The sequence below is a fragment of the Staurois parvus genome, unplaced genomic scaffold, assembly GCF_062004578.1.
Source record: "Staurois parvus isolate SC_StPar_1 unplaced genomic scaffold, SC_StPar_1.0 ptg000212l, whole genome shotgun sequence".
Classification (NCBI taxonomy): domain Eukaryota; kingdom Metazoa; phylum Chordata; class Amphibia; order Anura; family Ranidae; genus Staurois; species Staurois parvus.
Genome location: NW_028318008.1, coordinates 146,453 through 160,402, shown reverse-complemented (window position 1 = coordinate 160,402; position 13,950 = coordinate 146,453). Strand labels below are relative to the sequence as shown.

The window sequence follows — 13,950 nt, the reverse complement described above, 5'->3', positions numbered from 1 at the left end:
CATCATCATTGGAGGAATATGAAGCTTTAGTGAGAGAGTGTCCGCTGTTCTATGAGACAGAGACTGGGCAAAAATATGTGCCCTCCTAAGAAACATCATCAATGGAGGAATTTGAAGCTCTACAGAGAGAGTGTCAGCTGTTCTATGAGGCGGAGACTGGACAACAATCAGTGTCCTCCTCAGCAACATCATCATTGGAGGAACCCCCTACGGAGAGACCCGCCCAAAGACTCCATGCCACACATGCCATTGGTAGGACATGTGGAGGAGAGGCGGACTATGGGGGTGGAGTCTAAGCAGCATGTATGTCGGAAAATAGCACAATGGTTTTGGCCCCTATTAACCTCTAAAGCTGGCCACAGATTCATCGACATTTGCCCGGCTCCAATTTCCATCCATCTATGGCCATTCCAGTTCGAGCGGAATCTAATAATCGACACCTCTGTGTAGTGTACCCCCTGTAGTGTAAACACACTACAGGGGGTATACTACATAACACACACTACAGGGGGTACACTACATAACACACACTACAGGGGGTACATTACAGGGGGTACACTACATAACACACACTACAGGGGGTACACTACAGGGGGTACACTACATAACACACACTACAGGGGGTACACTACATAACACACACTACAGGGGGTACACTACATAACACACACTACAGGGGGTACACTACATAACACACACTACAGGGGGTACACTACAGGGGGTACACTACATAACACACACTATAGGGGGTACACTACAGGGGGTACACTACATAACACACACTACAGGGGGTACACTACATAACACACACTACAGGGGGTACACTACATAACACACACTACAGGGGGTACACTACATAACACACACTACAGGGGGTACACTACATAGAGGTGTCGATTATTAGATTCCGCTCGAACTGGAATGGCCATAGATGGATGGAAATTGGAGCCGGGCAAATGTCGATGAATCTGTGGCCAGCTTTAGAGGTTAATAGGGGCAGAAACCATTGTGCTATTTTCCGGCATACATGCTGCTTAGACTCCACCCCCATAGTCCGCCTCTCCTCCACATGTCCTGCCAATGGCAAGTGTGGCACAGAGTCTTTGGGCGGCTCTTTCCCTAGGGGGCTGGAGCTTTAGATTGGGCTTCTTTCCATAATTTATACATCACCCTTGATGTTGGGGTCCCATCTCTACCTTCTTAGCATTGTACACAGAGATGAACTGAGCACCCTAATACTGATGATTCATGGACAATTGGATGGCCATAGGGGGTCAAGAAAGATTTTTTTCCCCCTTTGGAGACAATCTGACCAGGTGGGGTTGGTGGGGGTGGGGGGGGGGGGGGCTTTCCATTCTTAGGACCAACAGAAGTAGAAGGTTTAGGGGTCTGAAAAGGCCTCACGTCTGAGGAGTCAGAGGATAACAGTGACTGATCTCTGATGTTTATGGATGCCCTAAAATCATTTCCATACCGAATACTGTCCATTTCTGGATGGGGCCCCCTGGATGTTGGGGTCCCATCTCTTCCATCCCTGCATTGTACAGGGACATGAACCTGATCTAAATAAACTATAAGGAGCGGCCTCAGCCTACATGTCTCCACCAATCCACACACCCGGATGCATTGCATCCCGCCAACCAGGGCTTAGTCATATGTCTGGAGGAAAAGAAATGTCATCTCCAATCACAGAAAGGTTTCTTCACAGTAAGAGCTGTGAGAATGTGGAATAGACTCCCTCCAGAGTTGCTTGTGGCCAGCTCAGTGGATTGCTGTAGGAAAGTCCTGGATCCTTTCTTGGATACACAGAATATAACTGGATAGAACATTTATAGGGAACGTTGATCCAGGGAATATCCGATTGCCTCTCGGGGGGTCAGGAAGGAATTTTTTTCCCTGCAGGAGCACATTGGATCGTGCTTTGCTGGGTTTTTTGCCTTCCTCTGGATCAACTGTGGGTGTAGGATTAGAACTTTTTTGCTTTTTTAATGGTAGAACTGGATGGACTTTTGTCTTTTTTCAGCCAGACTAACTATGTAAGTCAAAGTCGGCCTCATTTCCTGGCTGGAGGACGTCCAGCATCTTCAGCAGACCTCATGACCGGAATCAGGGTGAATCAGGGTGATGTTTCTGTAGTGTAGTGGTTATCACGTTCGCCTAACACGCGAAAGGTCCTCGGTTCAAATCCGGGCAGAAACACAGTGTGCACCCTACTGGGGGGGTACAGAGAGCGCAGCGTCCCCCCCATTGTCCCCCCTCACCCCCATCGTATTCACAGCACACACATCCTTGTTAGGACCATCTTTCTGTCGGGAACAACTTCTGCTGACATTTAGCTTTTCTAACACTTTGGGGAATTTTTTTTGCAGATTTTAGACTTTTAATTTATTGCAAAATAAAGGATATGAGAAAAAATGATGGAAAAGGGAGAAGCAGAGACAGAGTGATGAGGTCACTGGGTGTAAGAAGACAGATGAGGTGTACAGCGGCCCCCGAAGTGATATGGGGGGGAGGGGTGACATGAAATAGCTGGATACAGCAATATAATACTGGGGGAACCAGCCTAGGCCACATCTGGGGGGGGGGGGGGGGGGGGGGAGTCCCTGAAGGTATGTCTGCTCAGCCTCCTGATTGTGATTGACAACTAAACTTTCATCCAGTGTTTGCACAGAACTGGAAGGAGATTGGCAATAAAGTTTTTACAGTATACATAAAAAAATAAAAACTTTTCGGAGGGGAAGGAGAGGCCGCATGATGTAGTAATTGTGTGCACCCCCTACCAGAAGTTCAGGGAAGCGCTGCAAGAGGAACACATCGCCGGGGACATCTACAGGATATAAGTAACATTGAGAAATGGTGTATTCGGTACGATATGAAATCCATTCACTCCAAAGACATGATGGGAAGATAACTGACTCCTCTCTACATTGGTCCTCGTATGTGAGGGAGGGACCTTAGATTGTAGCTCCTTGGGGGCGGGGACTGAGGTGAATGTACAGAATGTAAAGCACTGTGTAAATTGTCAGCACTGTATAAACACCAATAATAAGAAATACATTGGAAGAGGTCATATTACTTTACCAGACTCACCCCCTTCTGTAGACACCATGCCCTCCTCCTGGGGCACACGGGGTGCGGCGGTCAGGACCCAGCGGGTGGCGATGAGGCTCCCCCTACAGTCGTGTTGGAAATTTCCAGAAACTTTCACCCGCAGAGACACCTGATGAAGAAGAGAACATCGTATGAGAGATGGCCATAGAGATCAGGTGACCATCGCCCAATCCACCCTTCTGGGCAATGAGGAACAGCCAATCAGAGTGGACAGTAGCAGGGTCAGATATAGAGGAGGGGAGCGGAGGGCGGCCCGGGGGTGCCAGAACGTCATCTGCTCCAATCTTCACATATCGCCCCCATAGAGGGGAGAGAAGCTGATCCTCCATTCACGTCATGTACTATCACATGCCCTCCTCTCTCCTATGTTCTCTCTCTGAAAGCTGATTGGATGAGGATTTGTTTGTGGGTGGAGACATATACACTGCTATACACCTATATGATTCACTGCTATACACACCTAGATGGGTAACTACTATCTATGTACCTAGAGAGGTCACTGCTATATACACCTAGAGGGGTCACTGCTATATATACACCTAGAGGGGTCACTGCTATATATACGCCTAGAGGGGTCACTGCTATATATACACCTAGAGGGGTCACTGCTATATATACGCCTAGAGGGGTCACTGCTATATATACACCTAGAGGGGTCACTGCTATATATACGCCTAGAGGGGTCACTGCTATATATACACCTAGAGGGGTCACTGCTATATATACGCCTAGAGGGGTCACTGCTTTATATACGCCTAGAGGGGTCACTGCTATATATACGCCTAGAGGGGTCACTGCTATATATACACCTAGAGGGGTCACTGCTATATATACGCCTAGAGGGGTCACTGCTATATATACGCCTAGAGGGGTCACTGCTATATATACACCTAGAGGGGTCACTGCTATATATACACCTAGAGGGGTCACTGCTATATATACACCTAGATGGGTAACTACTATCTATGTACCTAGAGGGGTCACTGCTATATACAAATAGAGGGGTCACTGCTATATATACACCTAGAGGGGTCACTGCTATATATACGCCTAGAGGGGTCACTGCTTTATATACACCTAGAGGGGTCACTGCTATATATACGCCTAGAGGGGTCACTGCTATATATACACCTAGAGGGGTCACTGCTATATATACGCCTAGAGGGGTCACTGCTATATATACACCTAGAGGGGTCACTGCTATATATACGCCTAGAGGGGTCACTGCTATATATACGCCTAGAGGGGTCACTGCTATATATACACCTAGAGGGGTCACTGCTATATATACGCCTAGAGGGGTCACTGCTATATATACACCTAGAGGGGTCACTGCTATATATACGCCTAGAGGGGTCACTGCTATATATACGCCTAGAGGATTCACTGCTATATATACGCCTAGAGGGGTCACTGCTTTATATACGCCTAGAGGGGTCACTGCTATATATACACCTAGAGGGGTCACTGCTCTATATACACCTAGAGGGGTCACTGCTATATATACACCTAGAGGGGTCACTGCTATATATACACCTAGAGGCAGTGGTGTATTTAGATTTTGTGCTGCCCTAGGCATGGAGAGAACCTGACATTGACCAACAATGCCCCTGCCCACCCCCCGCCTGAGACAGCCTTCCACTATCACCCCTCCCCCCCCCCCCCCCTCGAGAAACACACCTTCACAGCTGCAGACATCCCCGGGAACAAGAGTCGGGCTCTGCATACACTATCACTATCAAGCAGCCCGTAACCTCTCTGGGATCCCACCTGGTCCCCATGCCGCATGTGTCCCTTCTTCCACCCCCCCTTCCACCCTAGGCAGATGCCTTGTTTGCCTTGCGGTAAATACGCCCCTGGTTGGAGGGTGTAGCACCAACCAAGCGTGACCCATTCAAGTGAATGAAGCCCCAACTTTACATGTGAACAAGCCCTTAGTGTGCCGCTGCCGATTACAACCAAGGGCTCATTCACAGGCTCAGTAGGCACTGCTGCTCCTCTGCAAAGTCAGTGCGTTTGGCAGGTGGTGAGGAGGAGATATGTTGCCTCATCATCACCTGATTTAAACCCACACTTGCCGTGCAATGCAGGCCATTCTGACACAGTAGTACAGCAGTTAGAGGTGTAAATCACGTGTGACGAGGTAACACAGCTCCCAGTGATCTTTGACTTGTCCCGTGTTGTTCAGGTAGATGTGCACCTCTTGAAGGTTGCCTGCCCCTGGTCTACAGTGTCTGCTTGTAAACAATCCAGTGCCGCTTTCCACAACCTTTTGGTGCAGTTGATGGTATATCAGCCGCTGGTGCTGCAGTATTGTAGGATTGCTCACTACTATCCAAACTTTCTGCTAATCTGTAGAAGGCTGGCCACAGACCATTTGTTTTTTTCATCAACCACCAGCAGGTTGATGGCAAATGTCAAAAATGGAGTCCACCAGTCACACAAATGAGGGGGTTGAGGAGTCCTCCCTGCTGCACTATTGTATTCTGACAGCGGGGACTCCTTTGCTGTCAGAATACACAGCTCCAGAGCTGCAGCCAATTGGCTGATGGAGAGAAATTCTCAATCATTAGATGGACTTCTGTTGAGTGGGAATAGCTAGAGATGGATGAACATTCACCCAATCCCTTGTGAACTGGCTGAATTTCAATTCATCTATGGCCAGCTGTCAGGAAAGGAATATCCAGGTATGAATGTGATAGCAGAGAAGCAGCGCTCACACAGGTAACACACACCATTCAGCAGTGGGATCCAGGGCGGGTGCTCAGGCTCCAAAGTGTCCTCCAAACACTGGATACAGGATACAAAACGCAGGAAGAGCCGCCAACTGCTGTGATCAAGGCTACTCGCCCAAACGCCTCACTATGCTTTTCTGTCACTCCTGTGTCACTAATAAAGCTTTCAGGAGGATTTCGGAGGTGCCGGCTCTTCCTGCTTTTTGTATCCAATATCCATGTACAAAGACGCCCAGGTTTAAGGAACTCTGCCCATGGCTGGATCACAGGTGCACGTGCATGAACGACCGTGCGTGTACCAACCAATATGCATTCACAAATGAATACACATGAACATGCATGTAGTGTATCAATGCCATTTGATCGATTACATTCCCTGAGTTCCTGATCTCCCATTGCCAACTTGGCCACCTCTGACTCTGCTCCAACGCCGCCTGTACCAACCCCTGGCTTGTCTCTGGACTACGCTCTGCCTTCTGTTTACCCATCCTGCTGTTACCAACCTCGGCCTGTCTCCTGACCAGTGCTGGATTTTGGTTTGGTGCTGCCCTAGGCGACACTAACATCTACCCCCCCCCCCCACCCCCCCATCCAAATGGAGAGCAAAATATAGATAAAGAGGGAGAGAAAGAAAAAGGGAAGGAGAAAGAGAGAAAAAAAGAGACAGAGAGGGAGAGAGAGAGGGGGAGGGAGGGAGAGAGAGACAGAGATAGAAAGAGAGAGAGTGGGGGAGAGAGATAGAGAGATAGATGGAGAGAGGTATAAAGAGGAAGAAAGAAGGAGAGAGATAGAAATAGACAGCGAAAGATAAAGAGGGAGGGAGAAAAAGAGAGATAGGAGAGAAAGAAAGAAAAGAGGGAAAGATAGAGAGAGATAAAGAGTGAGTGATAGAGGGAGGGAGAGAAAGATAGAAAATAGAGGGCAATAGATATAAAGAGAGAAAGAGGGATGGAGAGAAAAAGAGATATAGAGATAGATAAAAAAAAGACAGAAGGAGATCAAGAGAAAGAGATAGAGGGAGAGATAGAAAGAAGTCCCGATCCTGTGATCACTGATTGGCCAATCAGTGATCACATGCAGAGTAGTAAGCAAGATGTCACTTCTGACATCATTGCTTACTAAGTGTGAAATGTGTGAATGATCACAGAGATCACACGGTACAGGGCCCTTCACAACAGCCTTGTACCATGTGACAAGCTATGAACAATCACAGCTCACACAGTAGTTCTCAATGGCTGCAGGAATGCAGCCAGAGAGAAGGAGAACTGATTCCTCTTACATCCTTTATGGGTGTAAAAGCAATCAGTGTAAAAAAAAAATCTTCATCACCCCCCAATGGTGACAATGTACTGCTAGGGTGACAGTATGTAAAAAAAAAAAAAAAAAACTTAAATAATAATATAAACAAAATATAAAAATGTGAAATTTGTTTTCTTTAAATTATCATTTTCATTAGTTATAAACTAATTTGGGTTTTTTCTTTTTTTTTTTACTAAAAAGTAAAAGATAATGGAATAAATTTTGGCCAAGATTTATGATGAAAAATTATTTATTTGCAAAATTTTATAAGAAAAACACTTTTTTCAGAATTTTTGTACTTTTTCATTTATATAGCAAAAAAAATAAAAATCCCAGCGGTGAATAAATACCACCAAAATAAAGCTTTATCTGTCTCAAAACAATGCTAAAAAATTCATCTGGGTACAGTGTTGCATGACCGCGCAATTGTCATTCAAAGTGTGATAGCGCTGACAGCTGAAAGTTGGCCTGGACTGGAAGTGGTTAAGAGCACAATGTATATACTATGCCCCCAGATAAAGGTCACCCCCCCCCCCCCCCAATAAACAGACATTTTTCAAAAGCAGCAGAGAAATTCAAATGTCAGTTAGAGGGTAGAAATGCAGGGGGTGGAGGCCTGGCGACGTGATTGGATGACAAGTTGTTTACCACTTAGTGTGAGGACGTGATTGGATGACAAGTTGTTTACCACTTAGTGTGAGGACGTGATTGGATGACAAGTTGTTTACCACTTAGTGTGAGGACGTGATTGGATGACAAGTTGTTTACCACTTAGTGTGAGGACGTGATTGGATGACAAGTTGTTTACCACTTAGTGTGAGGACGTGATTGGATGACAGGTTGTTTACCACTTAGTGGGCGGAGCCTCACAGGAGTTGCCATGGCGACACCCAAGGCTGGAAGTTTCCGTGATGTCACGGCTGGCAGCCTGCAGTGGGCGGAGCTTAGCAGCTGAAGGTCAGACTGCACCAGACCTTGGAGGGAGAAGGAAGCGAGTCGGATTTCTGGGCAGTGTTGCAATACTATCATCATGCAACTATTCAGGAGAAATTGCTTTTCCCTCACGCAGGATTCTCTGAACACCAACAAAGAGAAATCTATCATAGAGGACTCGCTACATACCACAATGTTCATATTAATTGCCATATGGGCATTCATTGGGCGTCTGTTTCGGAAGAAGAGACGATTCACGGCAATTGAAGTCACTTCATCAAGCATGGAGGACAAAGATATTGAAGTCACTTCATCAAGCATGGAGGACAACGATATTGAAGTCACTTCATCAAGCATGGAGGACAACGATATTGAAGTCACTTCATCAAGCATGGAGGACAAAGATATTGAAGTCACTTCATCAAGCATGGAGGACAAAGATATTGAAGTCACTTCATCAAGCATGGAGGACAAAGATATTGAAGTCACTTCATCAAGCATGGAGGACAAAGATATTGAAGTCACTTCATCAAGCATGGAGGACAAAGATATTGAAGTCACTTCATCAAGCATGGAGGACAAGGAGCTATCCATTGAAAACTTCAACTTCCATGGAATTCTTGGACAGGGGGCCTTTGGGAAGGTCATGCTGGCCTCCCATCTCCCCACTGGTAAGAAGCTGGCAGTGAAGTTCATTAAGAAAAGGAAAGAGCTCAATGGTGGGCTAGATAGTGTCAGCAAAGAGGTTGATGTGCTGCATCAAATCAGAGAAAGCCCATTCATTACACGTCTGTATGGAGCATTCCAAACAAAGGTAAGTGTCCTTTCATCTTCCCATTTCTTCCTCCTCCTGTGAGAAGATCCCACACTGCACTGTGGCCCTATGTGTGTATTTCTGGATCTTCTCAAATTTGGAATGTTTAAATGTAACCTTTCTCTCTTCTTTTCACACAGACATATCTGGCCATTGTACTGGAATACTTGAACGGCGGGAACCTTCAGGAAATATTAACCGTTGCTCCACTAGATGGAGACTGCTTAAGGTAAGTCGAAAAACTGGTTCACGGCGCAGTCGGGGGTGGCTGACCACTGAGGATAGGTAGTGACATAGCCACGCCCCTCCAACTGAACCTGCCCATCACTACACCTATAGACTATAGGAAGAATTCACTTGTCTATGGATTTGTAAATCTTTTCGGTGCTAATCCAGATTTTTCTTTTTCCATTAGATATCTCACCGCGGAAATTGTGTGCGGCCTGCAGTACCTGCATTCTTTTGAGATCATCCACAGAGATATCAAGCCGCAGAATATCCTACTAGACAGTGCCGGCCACATCAGAATTGCTGACTTCAGCTTGGCCGTAAAGGGTGTCTCATCTTCCAGCAGGATTAAAGGACTGGTGGGGACACTATCTTATATGGCCCCAGAGGTCTTCCTGCACCGGGAATACTTTACAATGGCTGACTATTACTCCCTGGGAGTAACCGTATACAAGATGGCAACGGGGAAGCATCCCTTCTACACCGGCCAGAAGACCATTCATAAGCTGCAGATGGCCATGATTACCAAGCTGCCGAATTATCCCCAGGACATGGACACCGACCTCCGAGACCTCCTTGAAAGGGTAAGTAGTCATACAGCTTCACCACAGTCTTACCTGCACAACACTGATTTAGGCCACAACACAACTTTCATCACCCCACCGACGGCTTAGTGGAAGGAAGGATCTGCCTTCACTGCTAGCCCACCTGAGCAGTCTCCGTGTTGTCATAGAGACAGCGGCAGCCCTTATGTCCCTTTACAGTCTTAGCAAGTACACCACCAAAAATGAAAAGCCCACCGCAGAGGATGGGGAAGCAAAGCAGCAGCCCTGTTGTCCGCTATACCCCCAATGCAGAGGATGGCTAGGACTTGAATTCATGCTCTGTGCTTGATTGGGAAAGGGACAGGGCCAATCACACACGCAGAATCTTCCATTTCTGGGGACATTCCTTACACCCACTGCATATAGGATTCCCCCCAAGCTGCCATTGTTAGAAGAAAAACAATCATGGCGGCTGCAGATTTCATAGAAAGGTCACTTTTAGTACATTCCTCAGAACAAAGAAAGGGTTAGTTCACCTTTATCACAAACACCTCCCGTCCAGGTGAGAGTCACCCGTACAGAAACACAAAATGTGCAGCTCTGACTAAAGCTGAACTATGCCCTTGCTATAGGTGAAGGCCTTTTCTGGACCACAAGAAGCCTGACCGGAAAACTCCCAGGACGTTGCTAGGACGTTGCTAAGCAGGACCTAGCTATTACTGTTCACCTTCACCGTCACAGGAGCGAGCTCGCAAACATCGAGCTCTCTATCAGGGGACAGAAAGCGCATGTGAGGGAGGGGGTTTGAATCACAGGAAGAGCTCGCTCCTATGGTGGTGGATGGGAGCAGTAATAGCTAGGCCTCACTTAGTAACATCCTGGGAGTATTCCAGTCAGGCTTCATAGCTATGGAAATGGCCTACACCTATAGTAAGGGCATGCTTCAACTTTCAGGATATACAATACCCAAGCTCAGCTGCTCACACAGCTCCTTGTGGCTGGACACCGGTGCTCAGGCTCAAGTGTCCCCGCACTCCAAGGAATCCAAGCTACAGTTGAGCGGGAACTTTGTAGATTCCCTAAAATGAAGATACGTTATTGGCTACATGTAATACACCCTGGTAATACGCCAATGCGCTTTGGCTGGAAAGCTGCTACAGCTGAAGCGCGTTAGCATATTACCAGAAGCTTTTCCATGGAGCAGCCAATAAAGTCTCTTTATTCTACGGATTACTCCGAGTGCCGGCTCAATTCTATTTTACATTCTTCAACTTTAGTCCAAGCTGCACACTTTGTATCTACAGGGACCCCTTACCTGCATAGGCACATCTCTGGGAAAGGTCAACTGACCCTTTAACCCAATCCTGTCATGACACAGCAGCTGCTTTCAAAGTCAAACCAAGGAAATATGGAACTGTCAGGGTCAAATATTAAAAGAGGGACTTCTACTGTTCACATTTGGTTCTCATTATATTTTATTCTTCTTTACAGTTCCTTTGCAAAAACCAAGATCTGCGATCAAACCTGGTACAGGATATCAGGAGGCACGCATTCTTCACAGGAATCAACTGGAAGGACTTGGACACAGCCAAGACACACGTGACACGGGAGACACAACCTGTAAGTATAGAGATCAAGAATGGTCCTGACTATAGCTGGGGGGAGGGGGCTGTTTTAGTGGCAGGCTCTTCTTCACTACTTAAGATTTTATTGTAACAGATTTTTCACATTTATGGTTTTGATCAATTAGATATATTGACAAAAAACTTTGTCTTTCCAGATGTCCATTAAAACATCGGCTCAAAAAATAGAAGTTGCTGAATTTCTGTGCATCGAAGACCGGGACAGACCGATAAAGCAAGAAGAGCAGGAGCTTTTCTGGGACTTCACTTATGTTAGTGACAGTCTGCGGCTACGATCAGTGGCCTCCTTAGCAACATCATCACTGGGGGCAGGAGACCACAAAACTCTACAGAAAGAGTGGCAGCTGTTCTATGAGACCGAGACTGGACAACAATCAGTGTCCTCCTCAGCAACATCATCATTGGAGGAATATGAAGCTCTAGAGAGAGAGTGTCAGCTGTTATATGAGGCGGAGGCTGGACAACAATCAGTGTCCTCCTCAGCAACATCCTCATTGGAGGAACATGAAACTCTACAGAGAGAGTGGCAGCTGTTCTATGAGGCGGAGACTGGACAACAATCAGTGTCCTCCTCAGCAATATCCTCATTGGAGGAACATGAAACTCTACAGAGAGAGTGGCAGCTGTTCTATGAGGAAGAGACGGGACAACAATCAGTGTCCTGCTCAGCAATATCCTCATTGGAGGAATTTGAAGCTCTAGAGAAAGAGTGGCAGCTGTTCTACGAGACAGAGACTGGACAACAATCAGTGTCCTCCTCAGCAACATCATCATTGGAGGAATATGAAGCTCTAGAGAGAGAGTGTCAGCTGTTATATGAGGCGGAGGCTGGACAACAATCAGCGTCCTCCTCAGCAACATCCTCATTGGAGGAACATGAAACTCTACAGAGAGAGTGGCAGCTGTTCTATGAGGCGGAGACTGGACAACAATCAGTGTCCTCCTCAGGAATATCCTCATTGGAGGAACATGAAACTCTACAGAGAGAGTGGCAGCTGTTCTATGAGGAAGAGACGGGACAACAATCAGTGTCCTGCTCAGCAATATCCTCATTGGAGGAATTTGAAGCTCTAGAGAAAGAGTGGCAGCTGTTCTACGAGACAGAGACTGGACAACAATCAGTGTCCTCCTCAGCAACATCATCATTGGAGGAATTTGAAGCTCTAGAGAGAGAGTGTCAGCTGTTGTATGAGGCGGAGACTGGGCAACAATCAGTGTCCTCATCAGCAATATCATCATTGGAGGAATTTGAAGCTCTAGAGAGAGAGTGTCAGCTGTTGTATGAGGCGGAGGCTGGACAACAATCAGTGTCCCCCTTAGCAATATCCTCATTGGAGGAATTTGAAGCTCTAGAGAGAGAGTGTCAGTTGTTCGGTGAGGCGGAGGCTGGGCAACAATCAGTGTCCTCCTCTGCAATATCATCATTGGAGGAATTTGAAGCTCTAGAGAGAGAGTGTCAGCTGTTCTATGAGGCGGAGACTGGACAACAATCAGTGTCCTCCTCAGCAATATCCTCATTGGAGGAATTTGAAGCTCTAGAGAGAGAGTGTCAGCTGTTCGATGAGGCGGAGACTGGACAACAATCAGTGTCCTCCTCAGCAATATCCTCATTGGAGGAATTTGAAGCTCTAGAGAGAGAGTGTCAGCTGTTCGATGAGGCAGAGGCTGGGCAACAATCAGTGTCCTCCTCGGCAACATCATCATTAGAGGAACATGAAACTCTCCAGAGAGAGTATCAGCTGTTCTATAAGGCGGAGGCTGGACAACAATCAGTGTCCTCCTCAGCAACATCATCATTGGAGGAACATGAAACTTTACAGAAAGAGTGGCAGCTTTTCTATGAGGCGGAGGCTGGACAACAATCAGTGTCCTCCTCAGCAATATCATCATTGGAGGAATTTGAAGCTCTAGAGAGAGAGTGTCAGCTGTTAGATGAGGCAGAAACTGGACAACAATCAGTGTCCTCTGCAATATCATCATTGGAGGAATTTGAAGCTCTAGAGAGAGAGTGTCAGCTGTTCGATGAGGCGGAGGCTGGACAACAATCAGTGTCCTCCTCAGCAATATCATCATTGGAGGAATTTGAAGCTCTAGAGAGAGAGTGTCAGCTGTTCGATGAGGCGGAGGCTGGACAACAATCAGTGTCCTCCTCAGCAACATCATCATTAGAGGAACATGAAACTCTACAGAGAGAGTGGCAGCTGTTCTATGAGGCGGAGACTGGACAACAATCAGTGTCCTCCTCAGCAACATCATCATTGGAGGAATATGAAGCTAAAGAGAGAGAGTGTCAGCTGTTCTATGAGGCGGAGACTGGACAACGATCAGTGTCCTCCTCAGGAATATCGTCATTGGAGGAATATGAAGCTAAAGAGAGAGAGTGTCAGCTGTTCTATGAGGCGGAGACTGGACAACAATCAGTGTCCTCCTCAGGAATATCGTCATTGGAGGAATATGAAGCTGAAGAGAGAGAGTGTCAGCTGTTTTATGAGGCAGAGGCTGGGCAACAATCAGTGTCCTCCTCAGCAATATCTTCATTAGAGGAACATGAAACTCTACAGAGAGAGTATCAGCTGTTCTATAAGGCGGAGGCTGGACAACAATCAGTGTCCTCCTCAGCAACATCATCATTGGAGGAATAT

General features: G+C 46.7%; 1 non-coding gene across 1 annotated transcript; it reads left to right on the top strand.

Moving 5' to 3' along the window:
- The first annotated feature begins 2,126 nt into the window (after positions 1-2,126).
- On the top strand, positions 2,127-2,199 carry TRNAV-AAC (transfer RNA valine (anticodon AAC)). Its single transcript has one exon. It is a non-coding gene; the product is annotated as a tRNA-Val (tRNA).
- Positions 2,200-13,950: the final 11,751 nt, after the last annotated feature.